The sequence below is a fragment of the Tamandua tetradactyla genome, chromosome 4, assembly GCF_023851605.1.
Source record: "Tamandua tetradactyla isolate mTamTet1 chromosome 4, mTamTet1.pri, whole genome shotgun sequence".
In the NCBI taxonomy this organism is placed as follows: Eukaryota; Metazoa; Chordata; class Mammalia; order Pilosa; family Myrmecophagidae; genus Tamandua; species Tamandua tetradactyla.
The window spans coordinates 167,053,793-167,074,302 of record NC_135330.1 but is presented as its reverse complement, the minus strand read 5'-3'; the positions used below and the strand labels follow the sequence as shown (position 1 = coordinate 167,074,302).

At 37.6% G+C, this 20,510-nt stretch overlaps 1 protein-coding gene across 6 annotated transcripts in view; it reads right to left on the bottom strand.

Moving 5' to 3' along the window:
• FARP1 (FERM, ARH/RhoGEF and pleckstrin domain protein 1) overlaps positions 1–20,510 on the bottom strand; it is a 356,780-nt gene that overhangs the window by 224,425 nt on the left and 111,845 nt on the right. The gene's annotated exons all lie outside the window — the stretch shown is intronic.

Here is a 20,510-nt window from a genome sequence, read left to right as displayed (position 1 = left end):
TTAACTCAAAAGCAGATATTGTTCTCATCCACATGATGTGACTGAAACTCAGCAAAGTCATTTGTTCAGAATCAGTTATTAAGCAGTAGAGCTGGGATTTGAATACTCATCTCTCTGGATTCCTAACTGAAAATGCTAAGATGACACAAATGCCAATAATGATACATGTTACAGTATCATTATGCAATGGACCTTTAGGGATAGGGTGGAGGGGTAAGTAGTACTTAGCACTTTTCAGGAATGCCCACACATTACAGAGTGTCCACTTAGATCACCACTTTGCCTGGAAATTCAGAGATCCCAGATGAGAGGTAAGCAAGTTGAGGTGTTCTCAGAACACAAATGATCACATGGGCAAAAAGTATACAGAGCCTTGGTTTGCAAAGAGCATTCATAACCATTAGATAATTCCTGTTTTGTATTACGGAGAAACAAAAATGCTAACCAATTTGTTCCAAATTCAAAATGCAAAGCATTCATGCATATGTACACACACAGAAACAAGACAAGAGATTCTGACTTCAAACCCAGAAATTCTGCCTCCATTCTGCCTATCTGTTACAAAGAACCAAAAAGTAACCACATGACCCAGTTTTCAAGAAAAAGTTGCTATAAAATGATACAAGACCATATAGTAGAAAGAGTAAGAGCTTTGAAGCAAAGCACATCTGGCCTTGACATTGAGCTCAGCATTTATCAATGTTGTGACCTTGGATAAAAACAAAAACAAAAGAGACTTCCGGAGAAGATGGCGGCTTAGTAAGACGCGCGGGTCTTTGTTCCTCCTCCAAAAAAGCAACTAAAGAAACAGAAACAATACGAAACAACTCCCGGAGCCACGACAGAGACCAAAAAGACAGCGTACCCCATTCTGGAAAGGCTGAACGGGCAGGGAGAATCCGCTGCGGTGAGATACCCGAGGGGCGCGCGTTTTCCCGGTCGGGGCGGCTGGTGACTGGGGTCCCCTCCACGCACGTGGCTCCCCGGTCTGACAGGGAACGTTGGATAGCGGGGCCCTCCCGCCACGCTTGGCGTCTCGGGCCAGCTGGGCAATTTGGACCAGCACTCCCCCAAGCCACGGTTTCCCGGGCCGACTGCGAGATTCCAATTGGCAAGTTAAAGGAGCCACAGCATCTTTTACTAGTGGGCCCCGCAGACAGACGAGTGCCACAAGCGCCACCTACTGGGCAGGAAAAGAAAAACAGAGCCCAGAGATTTCACAGAAAAACCTTTCAACCAGCCGGGTCCCACACCCAGGGAAATCTGATCAAATGCCCAGACACCAGCAGAAAATAATGGATGATGCTCGGAAAATGGAAGATATGGCCCAGTCAAAGGAACAAACCAATAGTTCAAATGAGATACAGGAGCTGAGACAACTAATGCTGAATATACAAACAGAAATGGAAAAACTCTTCAAAAACCAAATCAATAAATTGAGGGAGGACATGAAGAAGACATCGGCTGAACAAAAAGAAGAAATAGAAAATCTGAAAAAACAAATCACAGAACTTATGGGAGTGAAGGACAAAGAAGAAAAAATGGAAAAAACAATGGATACCTACAATGGTAGATTTAAAGAGACAGAAGCTACAATTAGTGAACTGGAGGATGGAACATCTGAATACCAAAAAGAAACAGAAACTATAGGGAAAAGAATGGAAAAACTTGAGCAGGGGATCAGGGAACTGAATGACAATATGAAGCGCACAAATATACGTGTTGTGGGTGTCCCAGAAGGAGAAGAGAAGGGAAAAGGAGGAGAAAAACTAATGGAAGAAATTATCACTGAAAATTTCCCAACTCTTATGAAAGACCTAAATCTACAGATCCAAGAAGTGCAGCGCACCCCAAAGAGAATAGACCCAAATAGGCGTTCTCCAAGACACTTACTAGTTAGAATGTCAGAGGTCAAAGAGAAAGAGAGGATCTTGAAAGCAGCAAGAGAAAAACAATCTGTCACATACAAGGGAAACCCAGTAAGACTATGTGTAGATTTCTCAGCAGAAACCATGGAAGCTAGAAGACAGTGGGATGATATATTTAAATTACTAAAAGAGAAAAACTGCCAACCAAGACTTCTATATCCAGCAAAATTGTCCTTCAAAAATGAAGGAGAAATTAAAACATTTATAGACAAAAAGTCATTGAGAGAATTTGTGACCAAGAGACCAGCTCTGCAAGAAATACTAAAGGGAGCACTAGAGTCAGATACGAAAAGACACAGAAGAGAGAGATATGGAGTAAAGTGTAGAAAGAAGGAAAATCAGATATGATATATATAATACAACAGCCAAAATGGTAGAGGAAAATATTATCCGAACAGTAATAACACTAAAAGTTAATGGACTGAATTTCCTAATCAAAAGACATAGAATGGCAGAATGGATTACGACCCAGCAATACCACTGCTAGGTATCTACTCAAAGGACTTAAGGGCAAAGATACAGACGGACATTTGCACACCAGTGTTTATAGCAGCATTATCTACAATTGCAAAGAGATGGAAACAGCCAAAATGTCCATCAACAGACGAGTGGCTAAACAAACTGTGGCGTATACCTACGATGGAATATTATGCAGCTTTAAGACAGACTAAACTTATGAAGCATGTAATAACATGGATGGACCTAGAGAACATTATGCTGAGTGAATCTAGCCAAAAATTAAAGGACAAATACTGTATGGTCCGACTGATGTGAACCGACATTCGAGAATCAGCTTGGAATACATCATTGGTAACAGAGACCAGCAGGAGTTAGAAACAGGGTAAGATAATGGGTAATTGGAGCTGAAGGGATACAGACTGTGCAACAGGACTAGATACAAAAACTCAAAAATGGACAGCACAATAATACCTAAGTGTAATGTAACTATGTTGGAACACTGAATGAAGCTGCACCTGAAATATGGTTTTTTGTTTGTTTGTTTGTATCTTTTGTTTTTGTTTTTTCTTTTTCCTTTATATATATATATATTTTTTATTAGTATTATTATTTTAATTCTCTTCTCTATATTAACATTCTATATCTTTTTCTGCTGTTTTGCTAGTTCTTTTCCTAAATCGATGCAAATGTACTAAGAAATGATGATCATACATCTATGTGATGATACTAAGAATTACTGAGTGCATGTGTAGAATGGAATGATTTCCAAATGTTGTGTTAATTTCTTTTCTTTTTTTTTTAATAAAAAAATTAAAAAACAAAACAAAAACAAAAAACAATGTAGCAGCAGCTCACACTCACTGAGTACTCTGTAAGCCAAGGGTGTAAGCCAAGGGTCACTACTACACACATTATCTCACTAGTGTTCGCAATCACCTTTTGAGGTAGGTACAATTCTCCTCATTTTATGAATTGTGAAAGCAAGGTCACAGTTTAAAACTGGCAGAGGTGAGTATCAAATGCAGCTTCGGTTTAAAATCTAAGTCTTTTGAGTCCTAATGCCTCCACTGATAAACCAAGTATTTAGAAATAACTGACTCAGAGAGTTTATTATGAGCATTTCCTGAGACAGCTGCAGAAAATACTTTGCAACTCGCACTTAATACAAAGTAGCTACTGCTAGTTTTATCACCACCAGTAGCAGCAGCAGCATCTGGTTGCAGAGGCATAAAAGGATCAACTCACCACCATCACCATCATCATCACCATCATCATCATCATCATCTGGTTACAGAGGCATAAAAGATAAACCCAAGGTCACTGCTGATAAGCCTTTAACAGCATTTCTTAATGCTTCAAATTATTTTCATCTCCCTCAACGCCGTTTTCCAAATATTAGAAACTTAACATTTTTCCTTACTGAACAAACTTGGCTTAAAAACCCCTTTTGTTGCAGCCAAAATCAACATACTGCTATTAATTCATCACGCTCTGCACTTACGGTATCAGTGCCACCAGGAATTTCTTCAGCCTTTGGAATTCTACTTGCTCATAACCAAGTAGCGGGTTTTGTTTCGATAAAAGTTACTTTAAAAATCCCAGGGGCCCAGACTTGCCAAAATCAAACTTTAAAACTTCCACATCAAACAACTTGGAACTATTCTTTTAAAAATAATATATCCTGAGAACTTGAGGTTGCTGCATTTTCCTCTGCAGTATAAATGATCAGCAGGGCTCACCAAGTTATTGTGTGTCTATCTCAGTGGGCCGGTAGATAACTTTCCCCAAATACCAACGCTGGACGCTTTCTTTAACATTGTTTTACACACAAGGTTAGGCCCTCAGAGGGTACAGGCAACTAAATGGGTTGGTATTAAAGATAAACATATTCAAGTACTTAGAGTAGGGAGTACTGAGACGGCAGGCATTTTTGAAGGGCGTAATTTAAAGCAGCCCTGAGAAGGAGTGATCAGCATTCTGTAGCAGCCAAGTGGTTGGTCCTGATTGCCTGCCAGCACGGTAATCTTGTTCATGGGCTGGGTCATCATTTGCTTATCTTTTTGGGTACATGTTAAAATCTACGTGTCAAAGTAACCGTCACGAGGGGGTGGGGCCATCAGTATAAAGCAAGTGGGTCAAGAGAACCTTCAGATATCAAAATCCAATCCCTACCCTTTAGAAAATTTCATCTTTGGGAAAATAAATAAAACTGTAGGTAATGAACCTCACTATCATAGGCCTACCTAGAACATACGGAAATCAACTTGCTATGGGTCACATTTGAAGTTTTAAATCACTGAGTGATACCGGATGTACCAACTTTCTTTTAGCCTTGAATATGTGAAAATCAAATTATGTTCAGCAAGTATTCTGAAAAGGTCATCTGACAATAAAGTCACTAGAATCTATTATTCTAATATTACACATACTATTACCATTATTGTTTAAAAATATACTTAACTATATTACCATCTCAATATTATATCTTTCCTTGGTTCATCATAGACCTTATCAATGTGCACAATGCTAATTTGTGATGTTTGAGGTATTTGGGTAGTTGTTTGTTCCCTCTCTCTCTACTGGGACCTTTGAAGAAAGCTGAATAAAACTGTCTATATCTCTGGAATAAAACCATCCTGAGAGTAGAGCTGCCCTAGTGGGCAAAATCCTGGACTAGGAGACAGCAAATGTAAATTCTGGCCCTACCTTTGCCACTATCTAGCAATACAACCTTGGACGAAGTCCTAATCTGCTTCAGCCTCACTTTTCTCTTTTGTGAAATGAGCCTATGGGACTCAAGGCCTTCCAGTTGTCGAAGTCATGCAACTAAGTTTGTATTCAGGTAAGAAATTTTGGTATTACCTACCTCTTTCATTATTCAAGCACATACATATTTATTCACCTTAGTCATGAATTAGAAATTGTCATTTTTATAGGAATATACATTTTCATTTATTTATTCAGTCCAGAAACATCTATCAAGAACCTACTAGAAACTAGAAATAGACTAAGGATCAGAACCCCATTTACCCACCTACTTCATGGTTAAGTGGGAAGACAGGCATTAAACAAGTAATTAAAAAACCAAGGCATGCTATTGTTTAGTACGACACACATGTACATTAACAATAAAGAGAAGCAAGAACGATTAACACAAAAATTCAGGTAATGGTATAACATTGGCAGACAAGGAGGGTGAAGTAATCGGGTAAGGACCAACACTGGTAGTTATATTTTTTAACTTGGGTACTCATTTTACTAATCGTTAAACTACACATACACATTTATAGCCTCTTTTGCAATCATGCTATATTTCACAAAAGTTTGATGATATAGATTAAGGGGGGGGTGGAACAAAACTATATACAAACCAGGAAAGACTTCTATTATTATTACTCATATCTTTAGAATCTAAAATATTCAAGACATGCATAGTTTCATATTTTAACACAACAGTTTTGGTGGGACTTGCAATGGCATTTTAAAGAATGATAAGCTCAGTTTTTATTTGTTTTTAAGCCCACATTTCTCTTCAAAGTGTCAAAGTTATTCCAATTAAGTCACTGGGCAGCCCCAAGGTTAGGTGGTTAGAAATTGTTGGTCAATCTCATCAATAAATTTAAACTCACATCTTATTTAATACATACAAAATCAGACATTTTCTCCTTTATTAAATGTATATCTAAATCTGTAACCAAAGAGCTTGAAAACTTATAGACATCAAAAAGTATATTTTAGGAACGTCCAACAACCTAAACCCTGCTTAATTTCAGAAACTTCTCAAAGAAATTTAGGGAAGGGCCTGTCAACCATCAAAGATGTAACTGAAAGGACACAGGTGGGTAACAGTGTTCCTTTCCCATTGGAATTTCATTTTTTAAATACCATTACTGGAAACCATCACTGAGAAACGATATTGTTTCAGGTTTCCTTCTGTCTTTTTTCTTCTATAATGACAGGTATAAACACAAGAGCTGTGTGATCTTTCTTTTGTTAGACATTCATCTGGTTACCTTCTTGTCTCCCGCTGAGAGGCAGCCCACTGTGGCTGCATCAATCATTTCAATAGCCAAACAAGCCTTGTGCCATCAAAGGAACATAATGTTTGTGGTGAATATGGAGTGGGAGAGGGACGCAAAATTTCTTCTACTAAAATGTCTCTCTGTCACCAAAATGAAAAAGTAAAACAGTGACCAGACCAAAATGTATTTTTAATGCCACATTCCTCTAAGGTAAATGCAGATCTCTTCTCTCAATAAGGGTTAAAGACTAGCCCTTGCCAAAAGGTATCGTATTAAAGAGTTTAAAGTCCTTACCACCTTAAGTAAAAGAAATACTATACCATTAAAATATCATTTTCCCAAGAAAGACTAAGAACATAAACAAGGAACTTTTATGCATGCATATTTCTAAAGGCAAAGCTGTAAAAGTAAAATAATTCAAAGCATCACCTACTGTGTTCATTTTTAAATGAAGTGAACAAAATGAATATCTTTTAAAAGATATTTAAAAATTCCTATTTGCCAAATTATTAAATATCAGATGAGAACTGTGATACAAAAAAGTCATTTTTAACTTGTGTGTTCATTTAAGTGAAATAGTTCAACTAGTGTTAATGAGTCAGCAAATCACAATGTTAGCATGTGGACATTAAAAGTATCTGAATTTTTTGTTGTGATTTAAAAATGACAGAGATATTTATTTTCCTCATACTATTCTATTTTCTGAAAGGACATTCTACTACTTCTAAAGCCATAATAAGGGCGGGCCATGGTGGCTCAGCAGGCAAGAATGCTTGCCTGCCATGCCAGAGGACCCAGGTTCGATTCCTGGTGCCTGCCCATGTAAAAAAAAACATTAAAGCCATAATAAAATAGTATCTCAAGTGAGCCTTATATCCTGAGTAAGACATCTCTCACTGTCTTACAGGCAGGTATTTTCTTGTCCACTTCTCCATCCACTGTCTGCACGTCCACTATTTGGTTTCATCCCACCTGTATACAACAGAAATAAATCACAGAATGTTCCAAATTCAAAAAATTGATCCATTATCCTGCCAGATACTATAAAATCTACACTTAACCCAAGCTAGATATTAAAGAGATAGGTCACTGGTATACATCTCCCATTAAAATTGCTGTTTTCTGGGCTATGTTTGGGTGTACCCATTTGCCTATTTTGAGAAATAGGTCTATAAAACCTACCTCGTTGATACTGAGGGAAGTTGTTGAGGATGTGGTCCATTATATTACACGATGTTTCCTTCATACTGACCCCTAGGGGGAGGTTCATCTTGGGTCTTGGTCCAAAGAAATCTGTGTCTCTTCTGAGGATTTCTTGCAAACTGCTCAAGTCCCCAGCATACAACCCCTCTTCACAGCAATTGCTGAGAAGTGTACAACTATATTTGTGGCTCATTTTTGGACTTGATGGCATTAATTCTGTCAACAGGTCCCATTTCTAGATCCAGTTTATATCCTGCTCTTGTCCTCCCTTTGTCTTGACTTCTTCAACCTACTTATAACTATTATACTCTCTAAATCTATGTATACTATCTTTAAACCTTTGTAAGGGGGTGACATTTGTTCCACCTTCCCAGCTTCCTCTAGGATGTTTCTGATTTCCAACAGAATCCTGTACTTATCTTCTGTCACATCCTTTTCATCCTACATTTGTTCAAGTTACCCTTCGGGTTTCATATGTTCATCCATCCTCCCAGCATGCTTCATCCTGCAGGGCTGTGGGTGTGGCAAACCTATGCTGGCCACACTGAAGAACGTTGGGGACCTGGCCTGGTTAGTTAGTTGCCCAGTGCAAACTTCTTAAGAAGCAGTTAAAGAATTCATATGTGGGTCCAACCTAGGCGATCACCTATAGGAAAAGCTGCACCCCACCAACAGGTCACACACTTCCAGCACGATGGCACATTCTTCCAGGTGCCCACTTGAAAAGGTAGGTTCATAGGACACAAGGAGCTCCTGGCACCAAATTCCCTACAGAAACTGCATAGACAGATATATAGGCTCAATGAGCAGCTGGATTTTTTTTTAACCTCTTAACAATTAATGTTCCATTTCAGTGCCCTGGTCTAGAGATGCAATGACAAAGCCTCTATTCACTAAAGTGCTATGTTCTTAAGTGATGTCATTCTGTCTGTTTGCATTGTAAGTACCTTGTTAAAACTGAACTTTTCTAAATGCCTCCCTTATAGTATTGTTTCAGTACCCATGACTAAGGACTTTCGAGCTTATAAAATTATCCCTAGGGAAGAAGAGAGTGGGAATATAGTACATACACACACACACACACACACACACACACACACACGACACCATACTTTGCGTATTACCTAACAAAAAAAATTACAGTCACTTCTCTAGACAAAAACTACATAATTTAGATTTGTAAAAGTTATAAGGAGTAGATAGCTGATTTTTCCTGGTCTGTCTCTGATAATTAAGAATTTATCTCAAAAATTATGAGAGGAATGGAATACATCTCTGTAATTTTTATGTTATTTAAAATTATTACTGCTGTGTAATGCTTTTGAAATTACAAAACACGTTTTTCTTGTAAAGATCTACTAATCCCCAAAGATTTCTCAAGTATGAAACATAATGAAATAATCATTTCAAATACAAATAGTTCAGGTTTATCACCCACTTACTCTGGGAAGGAAAATGGGAAGTGGCTTTTTTTTAAGGAAAGCCCATGTGTCACACTAGCTGCCTCAGTCAAAGTGCTCTCTTCATATTATTTAGGTACTCCCTGACTTTGTAGAGTAAAAACTAAATTAAATATGGGAGCGGAAAATCTGTTTTCCCCTCAAAATTAATTTTTCTCAAATAAACACCTTATAAAATGCTTATAAAAAATTGAAAAGACAATCATGAACTAAAAAAGTGAATATTTGCTTTTATTAGTCTTCGAAAATTTACAATCAATAAACTATTATCTGAGTTAAAAAAACAACTATTGTAGATTTCTTAGAACAAAATAATATGGTATATGAGGTACTCCTTCCAACATTTAAAACCTTTCAGGAATTAAACATCAGCAATTCCAATTAACTTTATAAAACAAATGAATCCTAATAAAAGGCAACTTGGGAAAGGGAGACAATTTTTAATTTCAGCACTAGCAATAAACCAAATCTTCCTCATCAGTCCAGTTTATGACTGGAATGGAAGTAGATCCTGCCCTAGTATTGAATAACCCACAGCAGAAAAGCCTTCTTGCTCCTCTTTAAGAGCTCTCCAATCTGGAAGTCAGAGCAAGTCCACTGGAGACAATTCTTTCTAGGTGGGTCCATGCCCTGTGCAATGCGAATTCAGATAGGTGAGAGTTCATCATCATCTATGCCCACCCAGCAGAGAAGATAAATTATATTTGGCACTCAAATGTGCTAGAATCATGTTTTAATTTAACTTTGGCCATTGCAAATAATTTTCTTTAAGAGAAATAATGAAACAGAATTTTAAGTCCTAAATCAAAAGAAAGATGCTTTCCAGTGAACCTGAATGCTGAGATCCTACTTCAAGCACCAATTTATATACAAAAAAAAGGGTTCTTTTCTAGGATTAATGAAAATTTTGTCCTCTACAAATTCTTCATTTACTTAATGATGACAGTTAAGTGCTTGGGTTTCAAAGGACATCTCAACATACAAACCATCTGAGTGGATCAGGTGCTCAGAGAATGGAAGACATGATAAGACATCTGTGGAAGAAAGCAAATGCCACTCTTGAAAGGACATTTGCTGGAAAAACAAAAATGTCAATAAATAATTCATTGGAAATTTGGGGTTGAATGCATCTCCATCGTCAATTGTGCCCAATTCTATTACAGTTTAAAGTTATGTAAACACTCTAGTACTTATATGACTATATTTTAAATTCAATAAAAGGCCTCCCTTAATCCAGTTCCAAATACCCGAGAGGAATTTGATCGCAGATAGTCTTTTCAAGATATTGTTTGAGGAAATAAATTATTTCTAGTGCTTGGGGAAAAAAATGTGTTTTTAAAAGTAATTATTTAGTAATAGGGCTATAATTATCATATACTTTAAAGAATACAGTTTGAAATTACACTGAAATCCAACATGTGTATTATAGGATGGTAGAAGGGGTTAAAAATCTAATAGCACTCTCACATTCATTGAGAATGACAGGTTATTCCATAATGCACTGAGTTTTATTTTATCTGAGATGGCCAAAGAAAATATTAAAACTAGTGAATGTGGGGGAAAAATCAAAAAGAAAAATAAACAAATAAAACTAATGAACAAATTGACATTTCAAACCTAAGCTCAGACCCTAGACTGGGAATCAACATATGTCAGTTTGAAGTTGAGGCACCTTATTGTGCATTTGACTTTACAGTATCAGGCTAGATACACTGAAGCCCTCTGGTTACCCACCATTAGGGAGTGAATCACAATTCCTCATGGATACAGTAAAACACAGAGTTTTTTCCCCATTGGAGAATGAACATTATCTCTTAAAATGGAAACACAGAAGTGAAAAGTAAGCTGAGTTAAGTTTGTTTTTACCCTTCTCTGAGCTACATGCTCAGAGCATTAGTTCTCCCCACAGTCAATACACTTTAAAGACAGACGGAGCAGCTTTGATGTATGAGTGAAATTCGTAGACATAGTAAAATCTGAATCTCTTCAAAATGCAATAAATACCTGAAGATAAAATTTGCCTTTCAAAAGCTTTCATGGATTATAAAATATTCTTGAAAGTGTTTTTATATTCTTATATCTTTGAAAGAAACAAAATAAGTGTATTTGCACATACATATATTTTCTTATGTATTTCCCCTATCTTGAGTAGCAAAAAAGACTACTTTCTAAATGAAACTGAATAAGTTTTTTTTTGAGATTATCTATGAAGTAGATAGCAACCTTAGAGACCGAAGGAATATGTATTTGTCTGTCTATATATAAAATTATACACACACAGAGAATTTATATTAGTTAAGAGAAATCCAGGTTTAAAAACAAAATTGTCTTAATATGAAAAGTGTTGTCCCCTCAGATAAGGTTCTATTCAGGTAGTGACTGTTTAATGCTATTCTAGACAAAAGCATTTAGAAAGCAAGTTTTGACTCAAGTAGTAGATACTAATTTTCTCTGTCACCTCGGGGGAAGGGAGAATGCTACAAATTTCTGCATATTAAATATAACTTTCAGGGTGGTCCGTCCAAAAATGGGCCATGTTTAATACAAAATGACTTTAAACAGAGCCTGTCAATGCAAGATGCACTGCTACAACTCTCCCATAAAATAAAAAAATAAACAAGCCGTATGGCCAACAAGGAACAGAAGAGAGGTTTACATTCAGCTGTACAGAATACATCCCCCAGAAAAGTTCCTCCTACCCATTTACGTGCTGTATAGTCTATTCCATCAAATAACTTCAAGGGCCACACCCAGCAAAACTGCTGAATACTTCCACTATGTTCATTTCTCTCAACTCCCAAAAGGGTCTTGTTGGCCCCTCGAGCACATTTATCCCTGCCTCTGAAGGACTCTGGGCGTCAGCCAGCCAGCACACAGGCTGAGGCCCTGGAACTCTGCCCACTCCGGCCATCACCTCCCACTCCAGTTTTCAACTCCACCCAGCTCTCTCCAACATCAGATTTTACATTGCCTTAGTTTATAGGATACAATAGTAACTTATATTTGCCACATTTTACACTATGAATGTGTAATTGGATTAGATTCTTTGCTAAGACAGGCTTCCCGTTTTCTAATTTCTTTTCTTTTTTCATCCTCTAGAGTTCTTCCTTGGTATTTAGGACAATGGATTCATGTCTCCTAACTCAGTAAGTCAAAGGAGAAGCTGCCTGATTTAAGTTTCCAGGTTTTACTAAGAACTTTAGTTCTCTCCTTTCCCCACAACCCTATCTTCTCCCTTCTTATCTAATTTTTACTATGAAAAAGGAGGTTTTGGAAAATGTCACAAAAGCAACCCTCCTCCTCTTGGTAATATTTATCAGCATGCATGGCAATTTTGTGATTAAATAAAAAACATTTTCATACTTTATTGTACATCGAGATAACATAATGGCTTCATAGCCATAAAACCTTAGTGACCAACCAGTCAAATTGCCACCAATCCTTCCTGGCACAAGAATTCTTTTACTTTTTATCTCAGTTCTAATATTTTAATTTCATACCAAGAGACCCAGATTATCCATTACCAAAGGATTTGGTAAAATTACTCATAATTTTGTTAACTTCTCAATTACAGAAACACCACAAAACTAATCCCTTCCTTTCATATTTGTTTGGCCTCCAACTTTCCTCCATCTTCATACATCTCTCATAACAACCAAGGAAAAGTAATGAAACCATGTTTCAACAAACTGGAAACAGCTACTTTTTCCTCCTGCTCTGCTTTAGAATACCACTCAAGCAATCCATATAGCGGCAGATTCATCCTGAAGCTAAAACAGCTTGAGCTTCAGGGTCAGACCCTCAACAAGCCCTTCCAAGGCTTCAGACCTAATTTCACAATCTTTTTTTTTTTTAGGTCAGCCCCATAAAGTGTGACTCTTCCCTGTTATTTACTGGTGGTGTTCTTCAACTCATGCTTTGACTGTCAGAAGGCACCAGCCACCAGCCAAAGTGTCTCCTTGCCCTAAGCCAAAACAGCAAACCTGCCTCCTGTAGAGAAGACAGCAGAAGATACCTTCCCACACCACAAAGGGCTTCAGGAGAAAGAAGTAAAAATGACTCATCTCCCACTAATTCTCCTAGCTCATCACTACATCATCATCTTCCCTATCATCTCTTTGAGGAAGCAGTCTCCTTCCTGATAAGGTGTCCAAGGTGTCTTAGGGTCCATACCTCCTTCTTCAGCTCTTAGGGTGCAGAAATGTAGCCCCTTCCTCTCTCTCAAGCCAACACAACAAGCAAACTCACTGCCCTTCCCCTGTCTATGTGAGACATGACTCCCAAGGGTGTGGACCTTCCCGGCAATGTGGGACAGAAATCCAAGAATAAGCTAGGACTTGGCATCAAGGGATTGAGAAAACCTTTTTGACCAAAAGGGGGGAAGAGCTAAGTGAGACAAAATAAAGTGTCAATGGCTGAGAGATTCCAAATAGAGTCAAGAGGTTATCCCGGAGGTTATTTTTACACATTAAATAGATATCATCTTATTAGTCAAAAAGTAATAGAGAGGCTGGAAGGAATTGCCTGAAAACGTAAAGCTGTGTTCCAGTAGCCATGTTTCTTGAAGATGACTGTATAAGGATATAGCTTTCACATTGTGGCTGTGTGATTGTGAAAAACTTGTGTCTGATGCTCCTTTTAGCTACCTATCAACAACAGATGAGTAAATCATATGGAATAAAAATAAATAATAAGGGGAACAAATGTTAAAATAAATTTAGATTGAAAATGAAAAGGAGGGGTAAGGGGTATGGTATGTATGAATTTTTTTGTTGTCTTTTTATTTCTTTTTTGGAATTGATGCAAATGTTCTAAGAAATGATCATGATGATGAATATGCAACTGTGATGATATTATGAATTATTGATTATATATGTAGAATGGAATGATCATAAGTTAAGAATGCTTACGCTTGTTTGTCTTTTTTTTTTTTTAATTTTAAATTAATAAAAACAAAAAGAAATGCAGCCCCTCTCTCACTTCTCCCTACTCAGGAAAGCTCTAGCATAGTACAGACAACCAACACTATTCATCAGCCAAGGACTCCAAATTATTTTTCCAACTTGGACCTGTAGAGACAGCTGGCCTCCACAGCTCACCCTAACTCAAAACTGATTTTGCTCTCCTCCCCTCAAACCCTACCCAAGTCCATCTCCTCTCGCCAATGTCCACCCAGAAATCTAAGTGTTGTCCTCTCCCCACCACCTCCAGGCCCCATACTATTGCAATAGTTTCTAAACAGCACTACCTGACCTTGACCTAACTGATCTCACATTGCTACTAGAGAATCAGCCTTTTAATTCATATTATGTCACCTCTCTGCCCACCTCTTAAAATTATTCCATAGTATAGGAGTAATTTAAAACAACTAAAAATGCTCAAATATAGATAACATCTTTATAAATGTAGGGCTGATCAAGCAAAAAGTAAGGAAATTGGGTGGGCCACAGTGGCTCAGCGGCAAGGACGCTTGCCTTCCATGCCAGAGGACTTAGGTTCGATTTCCGATGCCTGCCCATGTAAAAAAAAAAGTAAGGAAATCCAGGGTCAAAAAGCTGGATCACAAGCAATGGAGCCACCTTTTGCCCTGAGGGTCTTTGCTAAAGAGGACCTTGGGCTCCAGTGTTTATAATAGGGATACTGAGAGAAAAGACACCCACCCAAGCCTGTCCAAGGCTGGGAAGGCTAATAGGAGACATCTGCACAAAGCTGATATGGATTCTGTTGGGAATCTTGTTTGATATGTTAAGCATTTTGATCATTTCAATTCGCTGAATTCTGTTGTTATTTTTCTACAACTGTAAGAAAACTTTTAAAACATGCAGGAAACAGGGGGTGCAAGGGTAGTTCAGTGGCAGAATCCTCACCTGCTACGTGGGAGACCCGAGTTCGATTCCTGGTCCACACACTTCCCAAAACAAACAAGTAAAGAAAGAAAGAAAAACAAACAAAAATTCAACAAATGGTGCTACAATAAGGGGATACTCACATGGAAAAAAGAATGAAATGTGACCCCTGCCATACAGCAATCAAAAAAAAGCAGGAAACAAGCTGCACATATATCAACCCATAAGGAAACACAATTCTCTATGAGTACTGAAAATTAAGGTCCCCCTCATACCACTAATGCTTCTTTCTCAGATAGGAAACTGGGTTTTCCCCTGAAATAACGGCAACACATGCTTTCTCAGATATCTAGTTTATTTCAGAGGTGCACCAGGAAATGTAATGTCCAAGCATTTTCTGCTCCAGTTGAGGAAACCTTTAACTAGGTATAACATTTATGACGCTATAAATTTTAATGAAATCTTCTCAGTTGGAACTGTATTTCTTTTTCTTAAGTCTTCAGTTAGTTCACATCTTAGTGAGCCAGTTTTTCCTGCTACAAATTAAGACTTTAGAAGGAAAACAAAAAATGTCATTTGATTGTGGTTATAGTTAAGCAAAGTTTTACATGCTTTGTTCTTCGGTTAAATGATGAGTTCATCAATAGTGAAAAGATTAAAAACAACAACAAAATACAGGGACCCTGAAAAAGCAACCAGTCACAAAATGCAAGATTCCATTTATATGAAAATGTCCATAAAAGGCAAATTCATAAAGAAAGATAAATTAGTGACTGTCAGGGGCTGGAGAAAAGGAGGAATGGGGAGTGGCTGCTAAAGCATATAAGGTTTCTTTTAGGTGATGAAAACATTCTAAAATTAGATAGTGAATATATTAAAAACCACTGACTTGTAAACTTTAAATGGGTGACTTGTATGGTATGTGAATTATACGCAGTTTAAAAATGGGCCTGGGAAATCATCATACCATTTGATTCCAAGCTGCAGGCTGAATCATTCTATTTTTTTCTACCTCGGACACCCCCCAATTCCCACTTCCCAGGATTCATAAATTCCTGTCATTTTTGGCACAAGGGAAATGTTCCCCCCGTCTTTCTCCAGCCCTGGTTTAGTTCCCTCTATGGCCATTCTCAGGAGTTTTTTTTTTTTTTTTAATAATTAAAAAAATTAACTAACACAACATTTAGAAATCATTCCATTCTACATATACAATCAGTAATTCTTAATATCATCACACATTCTCAGGAGTTTTTACATGAGAAATATCAGGCATGATTAAAAGCTTATATGCAAATTACTTTAGAATTCTTCCTCAGATAGTGCCTCTCAAGCCACTCATAGCTTTTTCAGGACTTTTAATTTCTATTAGAATATTACGCTCAATTCCATGGGGCCTACTGCCTCAGGTAATGCAATGAGGTTAGTATGACTGCAAATGTGGCTCTGGAGAGATGGTGAGAGGACCACAGAAAGTTCTCTGTAAAGCTGATACTGAAATTGGGCTGTCAGAATTCTAGCAACTAAACTCTATCAGTAGAGTAAGCCCAAGGGTAAAGAGCACAGAAACTGCTTGGCGACTCTAACACTTGCCTGCAGTGTGGCCTTCAGCAAGCTACTTAACCTCTGAGAGCCAGATCTGTCATGTCTGTTACACAGATATTATAATAGCCCCTCTCTCAGAACTGACAATGGTACTGGTGCTGTAAGCATAAGTCGTTATTATTACTGTTGTCACTGCTGCTTTATTATCATGCAGTAAACTATTTTTAAAAAAATATTATTCTGTCCATATGTACTAGTTTGCTAAGCAGCTCAAAACAGATACCATGAAATGCATTAGCTTTAACTATGGGAGTTTATTAGCTTATGAGCTTACAGCTCTAAAGCCGTAATAATGTCCAAATCTAGGGATCATGGAGACCATGCTTTCTTCCTTCAGACCAGCTGCCAGCAATCCTGGACTCCTCTGTCACATGGCAGGGCACATGGCAGGATCCACTGGTCTCTTCTGGGATTTGCTGCTTTCAGTTTCTTGCTTTCCTGGCTTTCTCTTTCTCTGCCTGAATTTCCTTCTCTTGTAAAGGCCTTCAGTAAGAGGCTTAAGACCCATACCTTAATTGAAGTAACCTCATCAAAAATCCTACTTAGGGATGGAAAGCTTCAAGAACATGATTTTCTGGGGCACAGTTTCTAACCACCACACTTTATATCAAGAATGATAAACTACAAACTGCTTTTGTGCCATACAGCAGTGACAAAAACAGTCTAGTATACGATTATGTCAGAAACCTGAACTACCTGGTAAGGACACACACACACATAAAAACAGTGGAAAGCCAAAGATGTTGGCACATACATCCACTAAACACTATATACCTTACCTACAATGGTCTAATTCACAATATGTTTCCTCTTACTTTATAAGGAGTTCTAACAACTTTGGTTATCCTATGCAGGGACTGATTAGTGTGCCCCAGGTTGGACGTGTCCTTGGTCTTGGTTCACATTCTAGTAGGTATGGACCACTATAAGTCTTGCTGAAGAAGTTACCTCAGGTAAGGTGTGGCCCAACTGTATCAGGTAGGCTTTAATTTGGATTAAAGAGTCCTTTTTTTTTTTAACTGTATAATATAACAGGTATACAAAGCAAGGAAAGAAAAAAAGCAATAGTTTTCAAAGCACTCTTCGACAAAAGCAGTTACAGAACAGATCACAGGGTCTGTCATGGTCTATCATAAGATCTCAGATTTTTCCTTCTAGCTGCTCCACAACACTGGAGGGTAGAAGGAATAAATATTTTTTTTATCATCACAATTTTTTTTTGTTTCCTTTTTTGTGTGTGTGTGAAAAATAACATACAAAAAAAGCAATAAATTTCAAAGCACAGTGCAACAACTAGTTGTAGAACAGCTTTCCAAGTTTGGTATGCATTTGTAAGCAGCATGAAGTCCAGATATAGAGCGAGGAAGCCAAGGGAAGGTGCCAGAAATCAATGGAACTAAATGAGAAAAAAAAAAGACTTCACCATGTGCGTTGCCATGTGACAGGAAGCCAAGGCCAAGGATGGCTGGCAGTCGGCCCAGCACACTACTGTCTTCGGGTATAAAGCATCACCTTGCCGATGACTCAATTTTGGACTTTTCTTAGCCTCAAAACCGTGAGTCAATAAATTTCCATTGTTTAAGCCAAGCCATTATCTGGTATTTGTTTTAGCAGCTGGGAAACTAAGACATCTTATTTCCCAAATAATGACAAATTTGAAGTAGCAAATTAGAGGAATTGGGAAAAGTTTAGGGGGGAAAATGCTTCTAGGGCCAAGAACACAGAACAGTAATAAAAATGCAACTAACAAACTGTCAGAAATAGTATTTTTTAAAACTGTCCCACCAATGTGAAAATAACAGCAGTGTAACTTTATTCTTTTTTTTATTTATGCAGCAATGTTTAGGCACTTATGTTTCACACATGGTCCTAAGGTTAGGAATACAACAGAGAACAAAAAGTCCCAACAGGGGACCAACAATATTTTTAGCTAATTACTAAAAAGATACCAATAGTGATAAGTTTATTTTGAAGATTTCTATAAATCAGCATTCTCTGTACAGTATCTGACTTTATAACATTGACTCAGAGCCACCAGACAGAATGATTAAAATATATCCAGAATATTGTGATTAAGAAGTCAGGGAAATAAAGGATCACTTTAGAAAGCAATCAGAAATAATAAGTAAGTTTTTATATTTATATATAACGGCTTCTTCCAGGACCACAGATAAACATAACTTTCTCTCCAAACATTAGCCACCAAAGCCATTTTCTTTTGCCATTCTCAAACCTTGAGAAAACCTACCACACAATATCAGTGTTTTTCAGGGGTCAAAAGAACAAAATGCTGGACCTACCTTTTATTATTAAATGAGGGGTATGGGCTGACATCTATCTAGTTAGCTACTTTCATCCTTTACATAAAATTTCTTATGACTGATATCAATATACTAAATCCAAGTTTAGGAAAGGCATTACAAATCCAGTGTTTTTAGCAAAAATAAAATAAAATTTTAAGTAGAGAAAATGGAAACACTTCAGAATGTTTTGGTCATTGTAAAAGATGGGCTTGACAGAAATTCTCTGCTCAGCGTGCTATCTCTAAATGCAGGATATCTCATAATATTTAGATATAAATTCAAAGCAATATCCCAAAATCTCTGCAGTTCATCTTTGGCTGTTTGTCCTCATTCATTTCTCTCTTTTTTATTCCCTCCTTATCAATACTTCTAACCTAAGAGCAACCTACGTCAGGTATAATGTTTTGGAATAAATATTTCTGCATAGCAAGATTTTTCACATTTCATTAATTAACAATTATCATTTCATCAGGTTTCACTGGGCAAACTATTATTAATTGGATATTTGGGGATTTTTCCAGATGTTTAGAATTTAATGAAGCTAAAGCAATGTGTTCTTTGAATATTGTGGTAGTTAGATTCAGTTGTCAACTTGGCCAGGTGATGTTACCTAGTTCTCTGTTGCTGTGGACATGAGCCAATGGTATGGGAACCTCATCTGTTGTTCATTACATCTGCAGTCAGCTAAGAGGTCTGCCTGCTGTAATGAATGATGTTTGATTTAATTGGCTGGTGCTTAAATGTGAGAGCACAACGTAGCACAGCCCAAGCAGCTCAGCATACCTCATCTCAGCACAAGCAGCTCAACCCAGGCCTTTGAAGATGCAGAAAGAAATCACCTCAGGAAAGTTGTTGGAACCCAGAGGCCTGGAGAGAAGGCCAGCAGAGATGACCCTGAGCCTTCCCATGTAAGAAAGAACCTCAGTTGAAAGTTAGCTGCCTTTCCTCTGAAGAACTAATGAAATAAATTCCCTTTTATTAAAAGCCAATCCATCTCTGTTGTGTTGCATTCCAGCAGCTAGTAAACTAGAACAAATATTTTCTTAATATTTGAGATTAACTTCAGCAAAAGATTTTATTAGTAAATTGGCATAGATAGGAAATAAGTCAGCATATTAATAATAAACCAAATATTACACTAATATATATTACAATAAGCCTAATATTGTATTATATTATCTGTTCAATCTAATTTTAAAACTGAGCAGCATCTTTCCCACTTATAGGTAAAAAAACAAACAAGGAAGAATAAACTTACAAGTTTAAATATGTCTGTGTTAGTTAGATTCAGTTGTCAACTTGGCCAGGTGAACATACCTAGTTCTGTTGCTGCGGACACAAGCCAATGGTACGTGAACCTCATCTGTTGCTACTTACATCTGCAGTTGGCTAGGAGGCCTGTCTGCTGCGATGAGTGACGTTTGACTTAATTGGCTGGTGCTTAAATGAGAGAACACAATGTTGCACAGCCTAGCAGCTCGGCATTCCTCATCTCAGCACTTGCAGCTCAGCCCAGGCCTTTGGAGATGGAGAAAGAAATCACCCCGGGGAAAGTTGCTGGAACCCAGGGGCCTGGAGAGAAGACCAGCAGAGACCATCCTGTGCCTTCCACGTAAGAAAGAGCCTCAGTGGAAAGTTAGCTGCCTTTCCTCTGAAGAACTAACAAAATAAATCCCCTTTTATTAAA